Source organism: Bufo bufo, chromosome 1, assembly GCF_905171765.1.
Source record: "Bufo bufo chromosome 1, aBufBuf1.1, whole genome shotgun sequence".
Lineage (NCBI taxonomy): Eukaryota > Metazoa > Chordata > Amphibia > Anura > Bufonidae > Bufo > Bufo bufo.
The window spans coordinates 757,609,008-757,631,341 of record NC_053389.1 but is presented as its reverse complement, the minus strand read 5'-3'; the positions used below and the strand labels follow the sequence as shown (position 1 = coordinate 757,631,341).

Sequence of the window (22,334 nt, the reverse complement as noted above, 5' to 3'; positions counted from 1 at the left end):
GGGGGGGGGGGGGGGGGGTAGCAGGAAACTGCCTGCATGGGCAGATATAAATCCTGGAGGATCCCGGGAATGTTTACATGGGAGAAAGAAAAGTGGGGCAGTAAAACCAACAGAGAGCAAGACAAGGTCCAGCTGTGAGATTCCACTTCATACTAAGTGACTGGAGACCTTGTTCTCCTCACAGCAGCCACCACAGCACAGCCGCCTTCCAGCGCAAGCTGCTCAAGATTATTAACCTTTCCATGCTTGTGAGAAGAGCAAGAAAAGGGCCCATGCCTAGCAAAAAATTAAAACCAGGAGCTTATGGTGCCAGGCCTGCCCCCACCCCAGAGACTTCTGCTGTGTGGGTGTTTTTTTTTTGGGGGGGGGATGGTTCTGCAGAGTGACTGGAATCCAGCAGGAAATGTCCTTATTGTTTCTGATGACAATTTCCAGAACTCAAGTGGAGAAATGGCATTGTCGCCCCCATCAGACCCCCTCCGACATACTTCTCTCCCCCCCCCCCCCCTTACAATAGCTTTCCAATTTTAAACCTCTTCCTTTCAGACAGATAAGGAGAGATCTCAAGAAAAGGAAGGGGCTACAAATGATTAGTGGAGTAGTTCCTGTGATAAAGGAGTAGTTGTCCTTGTGTCCTTACCGCAGAGAATACTAATAGTGTGTATAATATATATATATATATATATATATATATATATATATACACATACATACATATACATACATACATACATATATATATATATATACACACACCCAATAGATTCGGTGCCAGAGATACCAATACCCCAAGGACTCGACAGATCTACACATACCCATTCTCAAAGACTGAGCAGAGCTGGGTTTGTAATTTGCCGCAATTCCATATGATGCTCACTTTTTATACTAAATTTACTATCCAAAGTTAGGCCTATTGCACACGACCGTATGGCTTTTTTCAGTGTTTTGCGGTCCGTTTTTCACGGATCCGTTGTGCCGTTTTTTGTTTCCGTTTCGTCTTTCCGTATGGCATATACAGTATACAGTAATTACATAGATAAAATTGGGCTGGGCATAACATTTTCAATAGATGGTTCAGCAAAAAACGGAACGGAAACGGATGCATTTCCGTATGTGTATGAAAATAAAGGGGCAGTGACGTTCTAAAATGTACAATTTTTAATGATACGAATAAAATAAATATATAACCCCCTACAAACGTAAACAGACAGACACAAATAGGACCCTAGGTACACGTAGACCGCTGGGAGGCGGGTCACGGTAGATGGGCCCTGCGAGCTGATCCTTATTTCAATTGTGTGGACCCCAAGGATCGAGGGGAACCACACCTGGTGGTGAGAGAATAATAAACGAAAATGTCCTGTGTCACATAAAGAGGACACGGACAATGCCTTGTGTAGGTAAGAAAAAAGGGTGGATCTTACCGGTACAAAGTAATAGGCGGCGTTTACTCACCAGGCTCAGGAGGTAACCGGGAATGTTGTTCCTTTCCCAGCGCGTGGAGTAGGTGTCCTTTGCACCATTCTCCCATCGAGGGACAACTTCCCCCTTCTTTGCATTTCCGTATGTGTTCAGTTTTTTTTGCGGACCCATTGACTTGAATGGAGCCACTGAACGTGATTTGCGGGCAATAATAGGACATGTTCTATGTTAAAACGGAACGGAAAAACGGAAATACGGAAACAGAATGCATACGGAGTACATTCAGTTTTTTTTGCGGAACCATTGAAATGAATGGTTCCGTATACGGACTGTATCCGGAACGCAAAAAACGGGCAGTAAACGGGGAAAAAAAAAAACATCCGTGTGCAGGAGGCCTTACTCTTCTAATCAGATAGCCAGTTTAAGAAAATGCCTTCCTTGTGCAATCATAGCTTGTGTAGCAGGGCCGAGACGATCATACGGCACAAATTCATCCCGATCTAGAATGTGCTTTACGTAGAGCGGCAGGTCAGGCCAGTTTCAAATGTCCATATTAGGCCTCATTCACACAGCGGTGTACGATTTCTTGTCCGAAGAAAAAAAAAAAAAAAAAAACACAACACACACTATGGAGAATACACTGATGGCTTCCATGTGCATTTCACTTTCCCCCCCCCCCTCACTTGAATAGGACTCGTATTGAGTTTCTTGGATCCGAAAAAATAAATAAAATGAAAAATATAGTCCCATTGACCCATACAAGTCATGTACAGCATATGGAAGAGAAAACCAGACACATCTATGCATCCCTGTTACGGATGTGTGATCTGGCCTATATGACGCTGGGAGTTAGGCCTCATGCACACAGCCATAGTTTTTGTCCTCATCCGTTCTGCATTTTTCTACGGATCGTATGTGGGCCCATTCATCTCAACGGGGCCGCAAAAGATGCGGACGAAACACCCATGTGCCGTCTGGATCCGTAAGTCTGTTCCGCAGCCCAGCAAAAAATATAATATATAAAACCTGTCCTATGCTTGTCTTTTTGGCGGACAAGAATAGGACTTCTCCAGACTTTTTTGGGGGGGGAAACACACCATGCTCACAGCCGGGATCCATGTTTTGCGCACAACACTTAGTGTGCATGAGACCTAAAGCCGCAGTCAGGCCGGGACACAACCGTAATACGCTAGTGTGGAACTGGCCTAAATATGTGGCGTTATAATAGTGATCATCATAACATACTAGAGAAACAAAAGTCGACACTGCTAAATCTGTATGCACTGTCCTAGATGCATGTAACTTATTGCTCTCCCTGTGCTAAAAGTGCAAGCAGTGCACACTCCTGTTCCAGAAGAAATTGTGCAAATACTAAGTGCAACTGCAAACCGCGCTCCATATACGCATGCACCGGTAGATGTTTGCACATAGGAACCAGCAGTGCTCCGCACAAATAGCTATACAGACGGTAACATGCAGACATTTCTTAATGCCGAATTGTTTTCTTTGCTATAGCCTGCAGGAATGCTTCCCCTCCCGCCCTCCCCCTCTATCCCCTGCTCTCTGCATGCCTCCTCACCCCCACCCCCCATCAGTGGCACAGTCTCCCAGTCACTGCTGCCCTGGGGATGTTTACTTTGGCTAGGCCCAGACCTATAGCTGTGGAAAAAGGAGAGAGAGAGACTCAGGGAGGGGATGTAGTTACACAAAGCTGCTATATGCTGCTAAGTCTTCCTAAAAGTTGTAATGTGTGCACTCTCAAGAGGGCCATCTTAGGGCAAACTGCAAGGAAAGTAGTCCCATTACCATCGACATACTGTAGATCATAATATTCACTAACAAAGTTCTTAACACCCTTCAGAAGATAGAGACACCACCAGGATGGACACAGCTCTCCGTATTAGACTGGGTATCCATAGGGTCGTATCTCAGGCTACCATAAACATTCAGTCCTAGGCCCATTATCAGGGCATTTCAGAAGGAAGACCTCAGGAAATGTCTGAGCTGGGGCATCCCATTGTTGGCTAGAAGAAAGTGGCCCACCTCGCTCCTTAGAAGCGCCATGGTCCTTTGGGTTCAGCTCTGGTTTCCAAGCAATCAACAGGTATCCTATTGAAATAACTGGACTGTGCTGCCTAGTCATCTTCATTCTAGAGATCAGTGGTGATCCTGGTTCACAGGAAACCAACAAATTACATGTTCTGACCAGATAGGTCATCAATATGTAATTGCTAGAGGTCCAAAAAAACCCTACTAACCGGAGAGGTCATCAATATCCGATTGCTGGAGGTCTGACCTGTGAGATAACGTCCATTGCGCCAGTCACTTAACTGGTTGCCCATCCACCACAGAATACAGTTCAAACTTCTCACCCTCACCCACAAAGCTCTCCACAGTGCTGCTCCTCCATACATCTTCTCCCTCATCTCCATCTACCACCCTACTCGTTCTCTCCGTTCTGTTAGCGACCGAAGATAAATAACCTCCATAATCAGTCCCTTTCACTCCCATCTTCAAGACTTTTCTCGAGCTGCACCCACTCTCTGGAATACTAGGTCAATTCACAACTTCTCCACCTTCAAACGTGCCTTAAAAAACACATCTTTTCAGGCTGGCTTCTCAAGCTACCTAAAATGAATTTTCCCAGACTAAACCTTTCCCCAACCAACTCCTCTGGCCTAAACTCGATCCTCTAGTAGTCCCAAACCAGATCAGCCGGCACCACTCCTGTCAGTTCAATAATCCTACTGATCACAATAAACTACCTTATGTGTCACCCTCAGTTCCTCAGATTGTAAGCTCTTGCAAGCAGGGCCCTGACCCCTAGTGTGTCAGTTGCATATTAGCCAGTTACTTTTGTTTTGTACATGAACCCTATGAATTCGTAAAGCACTGCAGAATATGGTGGCGCTATATAAATACATTTTATTATTATTGCTCACATGGTCTTTATGCAAGTCAGGACTGAGCTGCAATACCAAGCACAGCTACTATACGGGATTGTGACCTGTATACTGTAAGGAGGCCACGGCGCCCATCCTGAGCTCTGTGACCCCTTACAATATCTTAACAGTATCCTGAGATCAGACCATCAATATTTACTTGCTAAAAAAAAAAACTTGAAGCAGGCCATACGTTGGGGATTTCAAGTATGGACATTTTCTAAACGACCTGTTGCTTATGGATTAGCCTATGTTGATGTCAATAGCAAAGCCATAAGTGAAAAGGACAATTTGGGCAAAATGACCAATGGATTTCTGCTGAGATCGGTGGTATGGGCTACTATTGATGGAAGGCAGATATGTTGCACATGAACGACTTTTCAACTGCAAAGAATAAAAACAAAAACTAAAAATACAACATGACAGAACAATTTTTTTGAGATACCAGCAATCAGTTCACATCCATCACACCGGTTCAGGTCATGAAAAGATACAAATGGTGATCAGAAAATAGTCTACACTGGCTTTTGCTGGTGTATGGCTAGCTTTAGTAGTAGCATTGTAATGGAGTCATTGACCCCTGTATTATGGCTACAGAAACAATGAGATCACTCCTATTATTCACAATGAAGAAATGAATAGGAGTAAACAAGTGACTGAGGAACTGTTTCACTGAAATGCTCTGCAAACCTATTGATTTAAAGTGAACCCCCAGAAGTTTATATGGTATATATAGCTCCCAGGTGGCTATGGTCTCACATCTTGCTGGGGAAGAGCAGGGTGCAGAGCAATCAGTGGTTGCCCCATATACCTTGGTGGGCGTTTCAGATGGAATTCTTGCATTCGGTTTTATACCAACTTATACGGTTCTGTATGTAAACAAGGTGTGGTATAGCATACTAATTTCTGCAGTATAGAAAGTAACATTCATATTCCAGAGGAAGACTAGAAGTGAAAGCCTACACATCTATCCAACCACAGCTACATACATATGGGAACCAGGAACGCTCCAAGCAGTTGTATGGCTTGAGTCTAAAATGCAAACTAAAGAGTCCGAAATCAATAGCGAGGGGTCACCGGCTAACTACAGTTACAGGCACTGAAATAACTTCTAGAAATGTTCTCATCTATTTTTCCCCAAGCTATAAAAAGCACTGTATGCTCGGTACAAGCCAAGTGCAAGGTGGCGGGGCTGTATTTGGGATTGCAGACAGCCTTCCCCTGACCCCACTCATGGTGATGTTTCCTCCGGCACAGCCTTTGATGCGGCTTACAGAGCGCTGGATGAAAGAGAACCGGGTAGAGAGGGGGAGTCCCCAAATCTGGCAAAGAGACAAAAATACAAACAGGGAACCCCAGACCCCTCCTTACAGCTCAAAAGTTAACCCTCACTCCAGCAGGACCTGAAAGGTGTCTGCAGGCGGCTAGAAAAGCCACCTAGAAACCTAAAGTCCATCAACTCCATTTGTCGTGTACCTGAATACAAGCGATTTTCTGGAGGCAGTCAATTTCAGGTTTAGGGAAGGAATAACTCAAGAATATTTCTATAGGACCTCCAGAAAGAGAGGTCTTCATCCATGATTTCTACTTTTCATCATGCATTTCAAGTTCCTCCAGAAACTTTTACATATCTAGGCGAATTATAAGTTGGGGACTTTATGTCTCATGCTTCGTTAAGGCAGCAAGCAGTTTTAACATGTTTACAGAACCAAAATTAAGTTGCAAAATGTTTTAATTATCCAGGCCTGCAAGCTACCAAGTCTGTTCCATGGCCCCACTCCGGTGTGACTAGTGGACAACGTCTTTTGATAGATCTGTCAGTAGCTTCAGCTACCATAATTAAGGCTATACTGAGCCATAGCAATCATGACTGTCTATATAGAGTCCAGAACAATGTCTCCATTCCCAGAGAGTTGGATTTTGTACCTGAATGAACATGTCTAAATGGTGAGAGACCAACAATGCCCACAAGGTCACATGGTCTTTCACTTCAAGGGTCAATGCACACAGCGCCTCAGCCCCACATTCCCAGGAAACCAGTGTAAAATAGTACTGTGAGGGTGGGATAGCGACACAGGGACAAGGCCTAATGAGCTAGCTGTATATCTCCCCTACTTCAGCTTCCTCCCGCCCCTCTCCAATCTTAACTAAAAAAACAAGGTGAGCAAACAACTCATTCCAGAGGGATTACACCTTGCACAAAGATTAGTACCCTCCCCCCCAAACATTGCCATCTTAAAGTCACACACTAAAAACACAGGCCAACCATGAGCCATATGGAGAAAGGTTTACATTTTGCACTCGGAAGCAGCAGCATTCCTCATATATGCGAGCTATGAAGGTATCCTGTGACACCAATTACCATACGAGGATGTATGGCAAGTCAAATGCACTCTAAAAACAGCATACGTGTTGCTCACCCTTGAATGCACGTGTATAGGTTCCTAACATCCATTATTCTGTCCAGAAGGTTGGCGCAACTAAAGATTCACAAATACATATGAATAATGTATGATGCATATATCTAAGTATCCTTAATTATTTCTATACCTGCCAAGCCATAATTCCTGTTCGTCAACTATCACAGTCCATACTTCATGAGCCAACTCAGCGGTGTAACTAGTTCCTGGCCTCCAATGTAAAATTACTATTACAGTTGCAAGAAAAAGTATGTGAACCCTTTGGAATGATATGGATTTCTGCACAAATTTGGTCATAAAATGTGATCTGATCTTCATCTAAGTCACAACAATAGACAATCACAGTCTGCTTAAATTAATAACACACAAAGAATTAAATGTTACCATGTTTTTATTTAACACACCATGTAAAACATTCACAGTGCATGTGGAAAAAGTATGTGAACCCCTAGACTAATGACATCTCCAAAAGCTAATTGGAGTGAGGTGTCAGCCAACTGGCGTCCAATCAATGAGATCAGATTGGAGGTGTTGGTTACAGCTGCCCTGCCCTATAGAGAACACACACCAGTTCTGGGTTTGCTTTTCACAAGAAGCATTGCCTGATGTGAATGATGCCTCGCACAAAAGAGCTCTCAGAAGACTTACGATTAAGAATTGTTGACTTGCATAAAGCTGGAAAGGGTTATAAAAGTATCTCCAAAAGCCTTGCTGTTCATCAGTCCACGGTAAGACAAATTGTCAATAAATGGAGAAAGTTCAGCACTGCTGCTACTCTCCCTAGGAGTGGTCGTTCTGTAAAGATGGCAAGAGCACAGCGCAGACTGCTCAGTGAGGTGAAGAAGAATCCTAGAGTGTCAGCTAAAGACTTACAAAAGTCTCTGGCATATGCTAACATCCCTGTTAGCGAATTTACGATACGTAAAACACTAAACAAGAATGGATTTCATGGGAGGATACCACAGAGGAAGCCACTGCTGTCCAAAAAAAATATTGCTGCACATTTACAGTTGTCACAAGAGCACCTGGATGTTCCACAGCAGTACTGGCAAAATATTCTGTGGACAGATGAAACCAAAGTTGAGTTGTTTGGAAGAAAAAAAGAGGCACACCAACATCAAAACCTCATCCCAACTGTGAAGTATGGTGGTTGGGGCATCATGGTTTGGGGCTGCTTTGCTGCGTCAGCAATCTGTCCAGGCCCTATCATCGAAGGAAAAATAAATTCCCAAGTTTATCAAGACATTTTGCAGGAGAACTTAAGGCCATCTGTCCACCAGCTGAAGCTCAACAGAAGATGGGTGTTGCAACAGGACAACGACCCAAAGCATAGAAGTAAATCAACAACAGAATGGCTTAAACAGAAGAAAATACTCCTTCTGGAGTGGCCCAGTCAAAGTCCTGACCTCAACCCGACTGAGATGCTGTGGCATGACCTCAAGAAAGAGATTCACACCACACATCCCAAGAATATTGCTGAACTGAACCCGTTCTGTAAAGGAAAAATGGTCAAGAATTACTCCTGACCGTTGTGCATGTCCGATTTGCAACTACAGGAAACGTTTGGTTGAAGTTATTGCTGCCAAAGGAGGTTCAACCAGTTATTAAATCCAAGGGTTCACATACTTTTTCCACCTGCACTGTGAATGTTTACATGGTGTGTTCAATAAAAACATGGTAACATTTAATTCTTTGTGTGTTATTAGTTTAAGCAGACTGTGATTGTCTATTGTTGTGACTTGGATGAAGATCAGATCACATTTTATGACCAAATTTGTGCAGAAATCCATATCATTCCTAAGGGTTCACATACTTTTTCTTGCAACTGTATATCTGTAACACTAAGATGTTCTTATGACACGGAGGAGCCTTTGGGCTCCCACAGACACCAGGGCCCGGGTGCGACTACTACCTCTGCACCTCTATAAGTTGAAACGGAGGAGGAACTATAAGTCTTGAAAGGAGAGAAAACAACCAGCAGAGTAACCATAGGATCATGCAAGCTGGCTATAGGAGCAGTAGGACAGCTACTACCGTGTTTCCCCGAAAATAAGAGATCCCCCGAAAATAAGACCTACCTCTAGTTTTGCTTATCGCTGTAATATAAGGCATCCCCCCGAAAATAAGGCCTCCCCAATTATAAAGCATCCGCCGAACATAATGCCTCCCCGATTATAAAGCAAGCCACCCCAGAATGTAAGGAGCTCACTGATTGGCCGCAGCCGCCGCCAGGACAAGCTGCCGCCTTCTTCCGCCCTGATGGAGTCTCACAACTTGGCTGGCACGGACACACAGGGGGGGGGGGGGGATATCTGATGGAAGGTGGGGGATGTCTGGTGAAGATGGGGGGAGGGAGACTAAAAACTGTAATTAAAATGACAGGGTGTTCAGAGGGGGGAATCAAAATGACACAGGGGTATCAGGGTGGGGAGGGGGATCATTTAAAATGACACAGGAGGATCAGAAGGGGGTACTAAAATGCTATAGTTCAATAAATCTGTACCGTATTTTTCTTCATGGAAAAATAAGACATCCCCTGAAAATAAGACCTAGCGAATCTTTGGGAGCAAAAATTAATATAAGACACTGTCTTATTTTCGGGGAAACAGGGTAGTTTCCTCAGACGTACTTGAATTGGTGCAAAATCTGGTCTTCTCTGTGAAGTCTTGTGATTATGCCTCATTAAAATAAAATAACTTTGGGCCAGAAAGAAAATAAATAAAAATCACCACAAAACACTAATACAATGCTGGGTTAAGTTTACATATAGGAACTTTCGCTATGGCCCATCCAGAAATATTGGTTTGTATCGCCATCAGATCAGATAGTTATCTGTAATTTCATTGTGTAAAAGGGAAATTCCAAATTTTTTTTTATTTTCCTGCTGTCACAAATGTTTTTTTATTCTCCAAAAATACACTGCTGCCAGGTGTTAACTGAAACTCATACACAAAGTGTTTCCTTGTGGAATTCCCCCCGCCCCCCCTTCATGATCTTTTCTGTAGGACATGAACTAACATCACAACAACAACAAAACACACACACACACACACACACTATGGAGAGGAGTTTATTAAGACTGACATATGATGTGCCAAATAGGTAAAGGCCTCTAAATTTTGGCACATAGTCAGGAGATCTGTCTGCCAGAAAATGAAATCTACACCACAAAGTAGCTGGCACACATACTGGCAAGTATGCAAGGCCACGGAGGTCAGAAATGGCACCAAATTTGCAACTTTTCTATGATTCTGGCGTAGAAGTTTAATAAATTTTCCCCTGTGTGGGAAAGGATGCTTTAGGGAAACTAAGAGGACAATTTTTCTAACCCCATTTCTAGAACAGATCACAGTCACAAAAACTCTGGAGCTAGTCTTGAATATTTTAAAGACTACTGGTAGGTCCTGATGTTCCCAAGACCTGGGTGCATGAGAGCTACATGCACAAAGTGATACCTTCCCTTCGTCTCATGTAACCAGTCGACCCACATTCAACAGAAGTGACCTGAGGGAAATTAGCCTTCCCCCATTCAGGTAAACACACAGGTCACACTGCTTTCCCAGATTCACAGGATAATCCAGAAGTCAGAATGAGTGTCCAGATCTCAGCAATTCACTCAAACATAATGCAGGCTACAAAGAACACTCAACATGTTCACTGGAAACCTGGTTCAGCCATAATTACTCAACTCAAGACATGTGTCGGTAATCTGCTCAATGTAATGAAGAAGGCAGGTCTAGATTGACTGACAATATTGATAGAATGGCAACAAAGATTTTCCTATGATAAGACCGAAGTCTAGAGCTTTATGTATACAGCCATAGGCAAAATTCTAATATAGGACTCTAGTCTATGGGACCATTCTGTACCCCAACATATGGTCCATATGAATCTGCTATACGCATGAGGCTTCCTAGCCCTTTTTTTTTCTTTTTAATTGACCCATTGATGTAGTTTATAGTATTTCAGTCCTCCCAAACTTAAGTGGGCATGTGAGGTCATGCAATAGGCTGTAACATGGAGGGCTGCAATAACTCATAGTTGGCTCGGCAGAGTGCGAGTACAAATTAGCTAAATTTTATTGTATTACTAGTATCCTATTATTCATTCCTTCACAGAATGATCTTCACCGACACATTCTCTTCAAAGCACACAATCAGACATCTAGTTCATGCAGTGATGACGAACAAGAAACCAGTGACCTACAGTTGTATATGTTCTGAGGTTCACATGGGAGATTTTCTTGAACATGTAGGTCCAGTGATTGTTCTTACCTGCAGTTTTCTTCCTGAGAAGTCATCTCTCTACTGGGATGTGGGCATTCAGAAGAGGTTCCAGCTACCAGACCACCACCAGTGTGGCCTTCTGACTAGTGAAACTCCACAGATCCTTGAGGGCAGCCTTGCTCTATATTTATGGGTTCTCTCCATTTCCCTTTCATGGATGGAGTCCATAGAAAGCCACACATATGGGCAACAAGCCATGCCTACAAAAGCATTCTCAAGATGGAATCAGAAAGAGCTCCCCGATGTATTACATACATGGAATAAGTAAAGAATTGTGAACAGTTCCATAATTTTAGCATTAAGCCTTCCTTCCGCGGATACAACCGCAGTAGAACCTTACTACACCATGAAATCATCCTTCCACCGACCTGCCTGCAACACGTCTTAAGACAAAATTTATAGGCATATACAAAGATACTATCTTGGTCCAATTCATGTTTCATTGGAATCCTCCTTTTTGTGCTCTGTGAAGTTTCTCCTCTGGAAATAAAACATGTCTGGGAGATAAAATATCTGCAGCATTCCTAGAGCTGGAAGAGGACAGAACGCAGCTGCAGAGAAGAGGAGGGAGAGGGAAATGGCACAAGGAGACAGAAATGAAGGAAATAAAACCAGAAAAAAAAAAAGTTTGATAAAGTAAAAAAATTATGGCCTGGCTGCAGCAGAGCTTACAGTCTGAGCTTCAGCGTGGTCCACTTTATGGACAGGCCCTATACTAGTCATCTTCTATCCTAGTCCTGGGTCACTTCATCCCTTTTTCTCCATATTGCCCCCCTTCTCCTTTCTTGACAGCAGGACAAGCTGTTTAGGATTTCTCATGGAAGTTTTTTTTTTTTCCTTTTTCTTCCTTCTTAAAACAGCTGCAAATCCAGTTATAGGGAGGAATGTACAGGCTGAGCTCATGGGGGCCCTCGCATGGGGAGGGGGCACCAGGGCAACATGCCTTAGGAGCAAGAAAAATCACAGAAGTAGGTAAAGAAAAAAAATAAAATTAGAATTTAACCCATTCGGTATTGAAGATTGAAATGTTTAGGAGAAGTCTCATTTTAAAAGATATGGAAACTTTGAAGGCATAGAGTTTATGAATCCCTCACACCACAGAAGCCATGTTGAATAGGCCTTGCATATGTAGGTGGCCTATAAATGTAAGGCGCACAGAGCGTTAAATGATATACAAGATTCTCTGCACAATTAAATCCGGGGGGGGGGGGGGGGGGGGGGGAAGTTATTGCAATCAAAGGGTTATAGGTCACCCAGGCCTTTGGCTTGAGTTCCCATGGAAACGAGGCCCATTCACAAGAGAAGCAGACACGTCTTAGTGGAGACACAATAGGAACCATTAGTAAAAGGAAGAAAAAGAGTTCATGCAAGGGAGGGCGAGGAATACTTGGCCTGAAGAGGTGTTCATTTTAGATAGTTACCGAAGTTCAGGAGAATGCAAACAAGGCCAGTGGTTTCCTCTTAATGTGAAGATACGCCCGGTATAAAAAGTGGCCCAGCAGTAGTCAACGCACCTTGAAATGTGCTACAGGTATAGTTTTTTGGGGTCGTTTTCTATGGAGGTCAAAGGTAGTCCCTATTGTCAGGTTGGTCACTCTAACCATATCCAAAATATGCACCCCACAGATATTGTCAGAATACATATTCTATCCATAGTATAGTCTGCATACTGGCCATCTTTGAGAAGACCACCCCCCTTAAAATGGTTGTGCAACCACAAAACGTTATTTTACTAGAACTTAGCATGAATAACGCATTACTTTTGCAAAAATGCTCCAGTTGTGAGATATTCTCTTTACTTCATTATAATGGCGCTCTTGGTGTTTGTTCTGTATAGTAATGTGCATGTCCACCTACGCTCAGTTCCATCCATTAACTGCCACCAGCCATATCTAATTGTTAGAAGCTGTGAAAGTTAGGCCTCACACACACGACCGCAGTTTGGGTCAGTGTCCAATCACACACTGACCCGCTCATTTCTACAGGTCCGTAAACAATGCAGACAGTGCACAGATGTCAACTCTGTGTTGTCCGCATCCGCAAATTATAAAACCTATTCCTGTCTGTTTTACAGACAAGAAAAGCATTCCCCCCGAATGGGAAGCATTAAAAAACAGCTCCATGTAAGTCCATATGTTTTTTTGGTGATTTTTCCATGCGTCTTTCTTGGTGCAGATCCGTGCCAAAAACCTTGAGCTAAAAATGTAGCTTTGTACTAAAGTGAACACACATTGGTTTAAAAAAAAAAAAAAAAAAAAACTTGGTTGCTATAGGCAACTAGTCCAGTTTGCCTTTGCACCAGTTTTAATAAATCTAATCCACTGCTCTTTAATACATACAACAGGTATGCATTATGCATTGGTGGCCTAGTGGTGACTACCAGTGTGAGTATATAGACTAATAGGGGATTTAAAAAAAACAAAAAAAAACTGCCCCCTAAAAACATACACACATATATATATATATACACATAGTAAAACCATAAAAAATAAATATAAACTGAGGTTAACTGCACAAGTGAGGAAAGACAAATGTTACCAGTAATGCTTTCAGCCTGTACTGGGCACACTGGGTGACGACAGCGCAAGATATATACATAAGTAAATAATTTTTTTTCCCTTGATAAGCGACCATCGACACTCGTCTTTCACCGAAGGTGAAATATGAATAAACATGTGCGCAGAATAAATGGAGCGATTTTTTTTTTTTAAAACTGTGCAACTATCTTCCTTATGTTCAACATCTCCTCAAGGGAATATTAACTCTTTAACCCCAGCTCGGCAGGGGTTAATGGCCTTCACAATATAATGCAGACCACTTAGACTTCCTAGAAGTTATTAGTAGGGTCTATTGAGGAGGAGAGGTGGGGGCCACTTCCGCTCTGGTGTTCTCCCAATGCTGAAATCTGAACCCCATCATTCAGAAATGCCCCGTAGCTGTTCACGCTATTTAATGCTTCCCTCCAATATCCCTGCTTCCTGTTCTCCACCACCATCTCCATCTGCATCTCCTCAACATACTCCACCACCCCTCTGCCTTTTAACACTGAGGCAATTGTGTCACATCAAATCACCCACCCCCTTCCCATAGCCAACCCATTGCCCCAATGTTGTGCTTGCTGCCCCCCCCCAATGAAATAGCAAAATCTAATTTACCCTCTAACCTATTTACCATGGATATTTCTGATCCTCTCTCCTGACAATAGTCCCATCTGATCGTCCAAAAAAATTAACCAAGGCTCCCTTCGTTATACTATATTGCCCTCCATAAAAAGATATCCTACGGGTACGGCCACGCGTGACAAACGTTGCAAATTTTACACAGCAAAATTGTAGGAAGAAATTTGCAACGTTTAACGTGGGCGAGATTTTAATTAATTTCTTCTACATGTTGTGCAGATGAAACCTGGCTCGAGGATAGGTTGCCATTTTCTACCGTGAATTTCATGGACGTGGGAGGGTAAAATCGGCAGCATTTGGTGACAATTCGGTAGCCATGGCTTTTGGCCGGATACACTGTGCAAAACCCGGACCAGCTACATGTGGGCGTACCGTAGGGGGCTCATTCAGACAAACCATGTTAAACTCTTCCATGCTCCAGTTGGTAAACACTGATGAGTTTTTCAACAAACCGCACATGGATGGCATCTGGTGCCGTCTGTTTTTATTGTGCATCCGTTCACCTGAATGGGAGAGTCTTGAGAAGAACGGGCCTGGATGGTGCAAGCTCTGATTTTCTCTGCATTGATCAATGGTTCATGTAGAAAAATTGCACGTGAACTGGCCCATTGGATTTAAGGGGTCAGCGTTAAGTCGGGGGTGCTGTCTGTTCTACACAGACCTGAATAAGCCCTGAAGGAACATCTCAAAGCAGCCACAACCCTCACCATCCAAGAACTGGGATGGAAATAATTTGTCCAATCTGATCAAGATGGAGCAACAGAACCACAATCTGAGTTACCAGAGGTGAAACATTTCTGCAACTTGCATTTGCCCCTAGCCCTTGGACTATTTATGGTCACCTGGATCTATAGTAAGAAATGTTCACCACTTCCTCTTGTCACTCCATAAATCAGTTTATATGTCCACCGCTCAGGAACAAGATCCCTGTCCTTCTCACCCCTACAACAGACACAGCTGGTGGAAGGGCACGTAGAAAGGGGTGGGGGGGAATTCTGGGGCCCGAATGCTTCTGTTCTACAATTAAAACTATGAGCTGATGGGGTTCAGAGTGGGGCACAAGAACGAGGAGTGTAAAGGGAGAGCAGTTTAACAGCTGCTCTTGAGGTGTCAATTATCCCAAAGCCTTGCACCCCACCCCCATCACTGACTGGTGTGAAATTACACAGGGCTCATAGGCATAACTTCCTGGGCCAACTGGATGCCATATGGAGACCTGTACCCATGCCGCCTGTGAATTGTACAGCTGTGCTGAACTACAGAGCTGACGTTCTACCCAAACCCCATGTATCTCCAATCCCCTTAAATCTGTCCATACCATAAAACCATGTCCTAACTTCGGAAATCTTCCTTTTAAAAGCCCCCTAATTTCTTCTTAATGAAGACTTGTGTAAGCCATATTGTTCACCAAGCCAACCATCCATTCCCACAACAATACGGCATCCGGTAGACAAATATGAAGCGGCCCCTCGCTCTACGGATCGGTTCTCCTTCATATAGTCCTGACAACACTAGTCGATAAAAAAGGTAGCACTCAGAACGGGTTAAACAAAACAGAGAAAGTTATGAGCGCAGCTGGATTTTACTGCATGGGAATCATAATTAAGGACCCCCCCTCCTTTCAGCCCCCACCTCATGCATACGCTCACAGCCCCCCTCCAAGACTGCTCATTCCCCAAAATAATACGAGCCAGATGTGCCCTTGCAGCTGTCTGTGAGCGTGTAGCGGTGACCAATATGAAGGGGGGGGGGGGAATTAACCCCTCATTTACCAGACCTATGTTCACATTTAGACACAATAGTAATAAAAAAATAAAAATAATTCAGCCATCTGCATTTCCAAACTGGTAGTATAATAAACTGTTTGTCTCCTCCAAAACACATGTCGATACACAGCATTAATCTAGTGACAGAACCGGCACGGACTATGCTTTCTCTGCCGGGGGGATTTTAACGTTTTTGCCCCGGAGATAATGAAGGATGGTAGACTGGATAGGATTTACAAAATGTCTGCCGCCATGGTCCGTCCATTTACGAGACCCTAAGTATTAACATACGTTGGAGTGAATGATTGATATCTACCTCTACATTCTGTAACTTATAAGCAGTAGACGTTGCGTACAGTAAGTGATCCTTAAAGGGTCACTACGCAAATTTGCAGCCAGCTGTCATGAAAGTAGGTTTCATGGAAGATTGCAAAAAAATAAATAAAAATAAATCTTTGCTTATCCGCCAGACTGTACCTGGGCGATAAGGCACATAGTCGGGGGAATAGTCATTGTGAGCGTGGTGAATGCTGGGGGTTTTGAGGGGCTGTCAGGGAGGGGTCAGGTTAGAAGGGGGGAGTCATCCCGCAGGCTCCAAATCCTGCTCAGCTGGTTTCATGGTCTACGCTGTGTATTGTGAGAATGAATAGGTCCTTTCAGCCTGTGAGACAAGAAGCTGTGTGCATAGCCTGGGGAGGGAGAGAGGGGGGTACACTGCAGAGCATTGCCCCATTAACCTTTCGTTGGCTGAACTCCTGTAGTGCAGGTATCGGGGGCACGACATGGCCCCCTCCATAATAAACACTCTATAAAAAGTTAAATTAGAAGAGAGGATAGGTGAGAACATGGAAAAAAACTAAACGTCCCACGTTCAGATAAGCCGGGTCTTACCAATGTCAGAACCGGATTACATGTGATGGTGGAAAGAAGAGCCGCAAATAAATAAGTAGTCTGTTGCCTCCTGCCCGGCGGCCATTTTAATTGCTCGCACATACATAACTTTGGACGGCCATGCACAGGATGCAGAAGTGACACGCTCATTTTAGGCTGTGCAGTGCTGTGAAATTCCACATGTCAGGGAGGGAGAGGGTGGAGGGTGCAAGAACACAGACCCCTTTCAGTTTGTAAAAAACACAAACCAGGAGCACGGCCTAGATGGAGCAAAGAAGGGGAGGAACAGTGTGTGTGGGGGGATGGCAAGGACAAAACATACACACTCTCCATCTGCACTCAATAACCAGCCACGTCAGATACGTCCCACTCCACTCTGATTGCAAGCTCCTATGGCTACGGTAATAATCAGATAGAAAAGGGGGGGGGGGCAGGTTGGGGCATATTTAAAAAAAAAAAAGTTGGTAGGTCATTCATATAATAGAATTCGCTAATGTTGTAGATTTTAGGCGCGCAATTAATATGAGCCATTAAGCTTGGATATATCCTAAGGGCTTGTAGACACTTGTGTGGCAACCAGGCATTAGACATCTGGTTTCAATGCACAATAAACACCTGGCTATTATAATACAAGCTTATGAGTTAATATAAGTGGTTAAAAACTAAAGCCAACTCCAATGTTCATAGGTTTTGAGCCCTTTCCTTTAACATGGTTCCTGCTGCGGTGGAAAATCTTAGTAAATAATTTAGGCTTTGTGGCTACAAGGCCTGAAGAGAGAGACCACGGTTCTAGAAAAATGCCAAAGTAAAAAGTTTATAAAAGGCAGTGATTACATTTTAAAAAAAAATAATTTTTGGTAATTCCTTATGAAGTCTCTTAGAGACTTTTTAGCTCACTGTGCAGAGTCAGAAGATTTACTTTGTGGCCTAGCTGCGTCCAGCAGGTGACCAAGGTGAATCCCAAGATTCTAAGGGGGACCAATGTAGTCATCCACCAGTGTGAAGATGTGCTAGTGAGACTGTATGCCAGAAACACATCTGCTCTAGGATTATCTTAGAAGATGGCTGCCAGGCCCAAATAGTGAGTGAATAAAGCATTTATTAGAACCAAATTCCATCATTCCTTCAGTTCAGCTTCAAATATGGCACCTCAGGCTGCCATCTTTTACGGTGTACAAAAGGTGGCATTGCCCAGTATGGCAAGCATTCGCCCCAGTTAACCTATTAATTTTTTAGGAGGGGGAAGGCCATTCAGGCACGGACAGCATTGTCTTGCCTTCACTCAACTGAATTTTTGATGGAAAAATAAAAATAAAAATACAAAATACATTTTATATACCAAACGTAAAGTCAGAGAAAGGAACCAAATACAAAGAAGTAGCGCCCTGTGAAATAATAATCCATTGGGGTTATTAGACACAAAATGGCCACCTTGAATCACAAGGAAAAATAAATTGACCCCATGTCAGGTGGACACTGGTTGCCATGGCACAGAATTCTTTAGAATGTACCCAGAAATATGAAAATCAGATTGGTCACTATGGGCAACACAATTATTTTATTTTTTTATTTTTAGTCCAGCAGTAGTGCAATGCAATAAATCCTAAAATCATAAGTTCCACTTCTGTCAAGTTGGAGGCCTATACAACTCTAAAATGAGGAAAACTTGTGAAAACTCAGAGGCAACTGCTGACAACTTTCTCATAGGTTGTCAAGTTACTCAACTAGGCCACTTCTCTAAGCAACATTGCGATTCAGAAGTCCGAAAAACTCGGTGACAACCACTGGAGGAGTTAGATCGGCAGCCATATTGATTTTCTTCAGGCTGGTCTCAGAAATGACCCATTTAAATGAATGGGTGAAATACACAAAGATTTTCAGACCTGAAGCAGCTAAGGCTCTAAGGAGTCTAGTCTGTTGTACATATGCCGAAAAGTGTAGACCTACCAAAAATATATATTTGGGCGATAATCGCCAAATGCGATATGGCCGACCCGAAAATGCTGCGATTATATATGAAGGGGCCCCACGCACATAACTGTTTTTGTGTTAAGTATTTTACTACTGTCTGAAACCAGCTCTCTCCTATTGATAAAATGGCAGCCTCTGTACTCACTGTCACTATGAATGCACTGCAGCGAGCGAGCTGGCCGGCGCGTGATTGACGTCACTTAGTAACGCTCCTGCTTCCTGAATTAAGTGGGAGGAGCGTGACAGTGACGTCAGTCACGTGCCGGCCCGCCAGCTCGCTGCAGTGCATTCATAGTGAAAGCGAGTACAGAGGCAGCGAGGCTGGCCATTTTATCAATAGGAGAGAGATTGTTTCAGACAGTAGTAAAATACTTTACACACAAAGCCAGTTATGTGCGCAGTTTAGGACACATGAGGGGGACCAGCATAAGATGCTATATGTGTGTCTTATGCTGGCCCCATGTGTCCTCCACAGATCCCCCCCATAACAGCGTCCTCCACAGATCCCCCCCATAACAGCGTCCTCCACAGATCCCCCCCATAACAGCGTCCTCCACAGATCCCCCCCATAACAGCGTCCTCCACAGATCCCCCCCATAACAGCGTCCTCCACAGATCCACCCCATAACAGCGTCCTCCACAGATCCACCCCATAACAGCGTCCTGCACAGATCCCCCATAACTATGTCATACCCAGCCGCATCAGCGGCTCATATGGGAAAATCCAAGCAAATAGACCTCTAGCACAATTCCCTTAAAATATCGCATCGCATTTTTTAGGACCCTAATCGCAATCGCACAAAATTCCCATATCCACACACGTTGCACGGAGGCCATTTACTGCACATAGTAAAACAACTAGACAAAAGAGAGTAAAAGTCTGTTCACACTTTTGTTGGCCATGCGAGCTTACAGTCTAACAGCTCATATTCAATGGCGGAAAGTCAATCCGCTTATCATAGAATGTCACTCTGGTGTAAAACCCTCTTACAAAGTCCCATTATCTAAACTGACAAGCACTTTAGAGATATCAAATCAATAGGTAGGTTAGTGATAAAGCACTGCACTTTCCTAAACTGGCGCACAGGTGGTGGCAGAGAAGGTTTTAAGAGGAGAAATTAATTAAAATGCATTATGTTGTCCTATATGTAGTCTAGGCCTGTCTGGAGAGGTAATGCTAGGTACTTCTGGTAAAGGATTAGGATGGGTTTCTCCGCTTTCTGCCTCAGGGCCCTAAATCCTGTAAAGACTTGTTCCCACCTCTCACCCTGGAAGACAGTTCCAACCGTAGTAGAAGGGTGTTACACTGCACTACATCTACATACAACACAAAATCTGGAGTTTTCTGGCTAAGCATTCTCCTGATGTCCCATTCCAATATACAATGAGAATGGCCTCATATTCTATAAGCCCAGGCTAGTAGCCCAACGTACCGTCCTTTGCAACCTGGCACCCTACCAAGTAGCGATACTATAGGCAAAGCCATACCACTGTATAGTTACATGCACCCAAGGAATGGAAAAAAAGAGGGGGGGGGGAAACAAAAACAAAAAAAAAAAAAAAGTCAGTGACCGATAGGGACAATTAACACAAGCATATTTTTTGTCTGTGTGCACAATGGACTACATACGCACCCATAGAAGTAATTGGTGTTGGTCATACCATTTTTCGGCAAGGACCACTGATCTGTGGCAAGAAACACAGAGCATGTCCTATCTGGGGGCGAGTCTTAAGAAACATTGACCTCAAGGCAATTGTCTCCAGCAGTTGCCAAATCCATGTCCTACATAGACATATGGATCTCACTCCGCCACATTAAAAAGTCGTTCATACTGCAGCAGCAACACAGATGATTTTTAACACAGACATATTAATACACCATATACTGGAGAGTGTGAGGACTAATGTTTTACTCGGCCATAGGTGGTGCAGAGGTAGAACTTGCACGTCGAAGTCAAAAATCAAGAATGGATTCAATACATAGTGGAAATATAAAAAGGAAGATCCTGTTTGATCCACTAATTTTTGGGGGGGAGAAAACCAACATATTTGATACTACCTTTTAAATGCTACTCGGAGGTCCTGTTACAGATTTTGTATTGGGGCCCAGGAGCATTATATATATATATATATATATATATATATATATATATATATATACATACATACATACATACACACACACACACACACACACACACTTTTTTTAAACAAGGAATCCGATTATTAGTGATGTGTTAATTGACTATTACACAAAGACCTCATTTACCGATGTGCAAAACACACATACTTGCTAAGATCTATTTGTTCTGAAATGTTTGCACAAGGCAAGTTTTTTGACAACCGTCCAAATTACAGCAGGTCTCAAGGGTGGAATTAAGTGTCATTTAGGATGCAATCAATGATCAGATATCTGGCAAGTCTTTCTGGACAATGCTAGGTCAGCTCATTGTGTGGAGGGGTGGCCATCAACTAGAAGTTCCAGCATGCCTCAGGGTTAACTTTCCTGTTTTCAACAGCAGCAGCCTGACAGGAGCCAATCACTGGGTGTAAGTACAGAAAAGTGGAACAGAGGTGTAGTAGAAGTATAAGATATTTGAGCGTACTATTGGAAAGTGAAGGACAAAAAATAAAATAAAAAATTCAACAGTTAAAGTAAAATGATCTCCAAACAGGTGTGCACTGAATGAAAAGCCCCAAAGGAATTTACTCTAATAAACTGTCATCCCCGATTACAATAGGACATCCTGCACATAGGGGAAATAACTTACAAGAAGGGATATACATTTTTGAGTTACCATATTAAAAATCAACATTCCCATACAGTTCATTAGAAGATTTATATCGACCATATAGTTCAACACAACAAGGTTTGTTCCTTTCATTCATGTTGGGTCGAAGGGGTTCAGTTAACACTTGATTTTGGCCACAAGTTATACTACTACTGGCCTACCATAAAGACTAATGCAAAAAGTGGTTTAGGACCAACGGATCTTTGGGAGCCACTAATTATACCAATTCTCGTTTTGATAGTATCAATGAACCAATTTATATTGTCCCCACTTGTTGAAATTGTGTGGTACCACCCTGGGCACTGACAATTTTGGAACTCACCATACCAATATTTCTTGTAATCACAAGATAAAAAGGAAGACAAATTGCCTACATACATATGCTTAGAAACACATTAAAAAGCTGGCGGGACAAATTAGAGTTCATGAACTATAGTCCTGAACCTATGGTTTCTAGACAAGATACCCAATGATGATACAAGTCCAGATCCAAAGACCAACTAATATGTCCATTCAATTCAGTCCAACATGACTGGAATGCACGATATGAACCATGGATAAGGAGTATACAACAAATGTACTTAATAGTTTATCTCAGCCATCAGTAATGCCCAAAGGTTCTCCTGGAGCTCCCAAGGAGGCCGCGTGAACACGACCATATAGAC

General features: G+C 43.1%; 1 protein-coding gene across 2 annotated transcripts in view; it reads right to left on the bottom strand.

Moving 5' to 3' along the window:
- The window catches only part of TCF7L1 (transcription factor 7 like 1), a 41,413-nt gene that overhangs the window by 10,438 nt on the left and 8,641 nt on the right, over nucleotides 1-22,334 (bottom strand). The gene's annotated exons all lie outside the window — the stretch shown is intronic.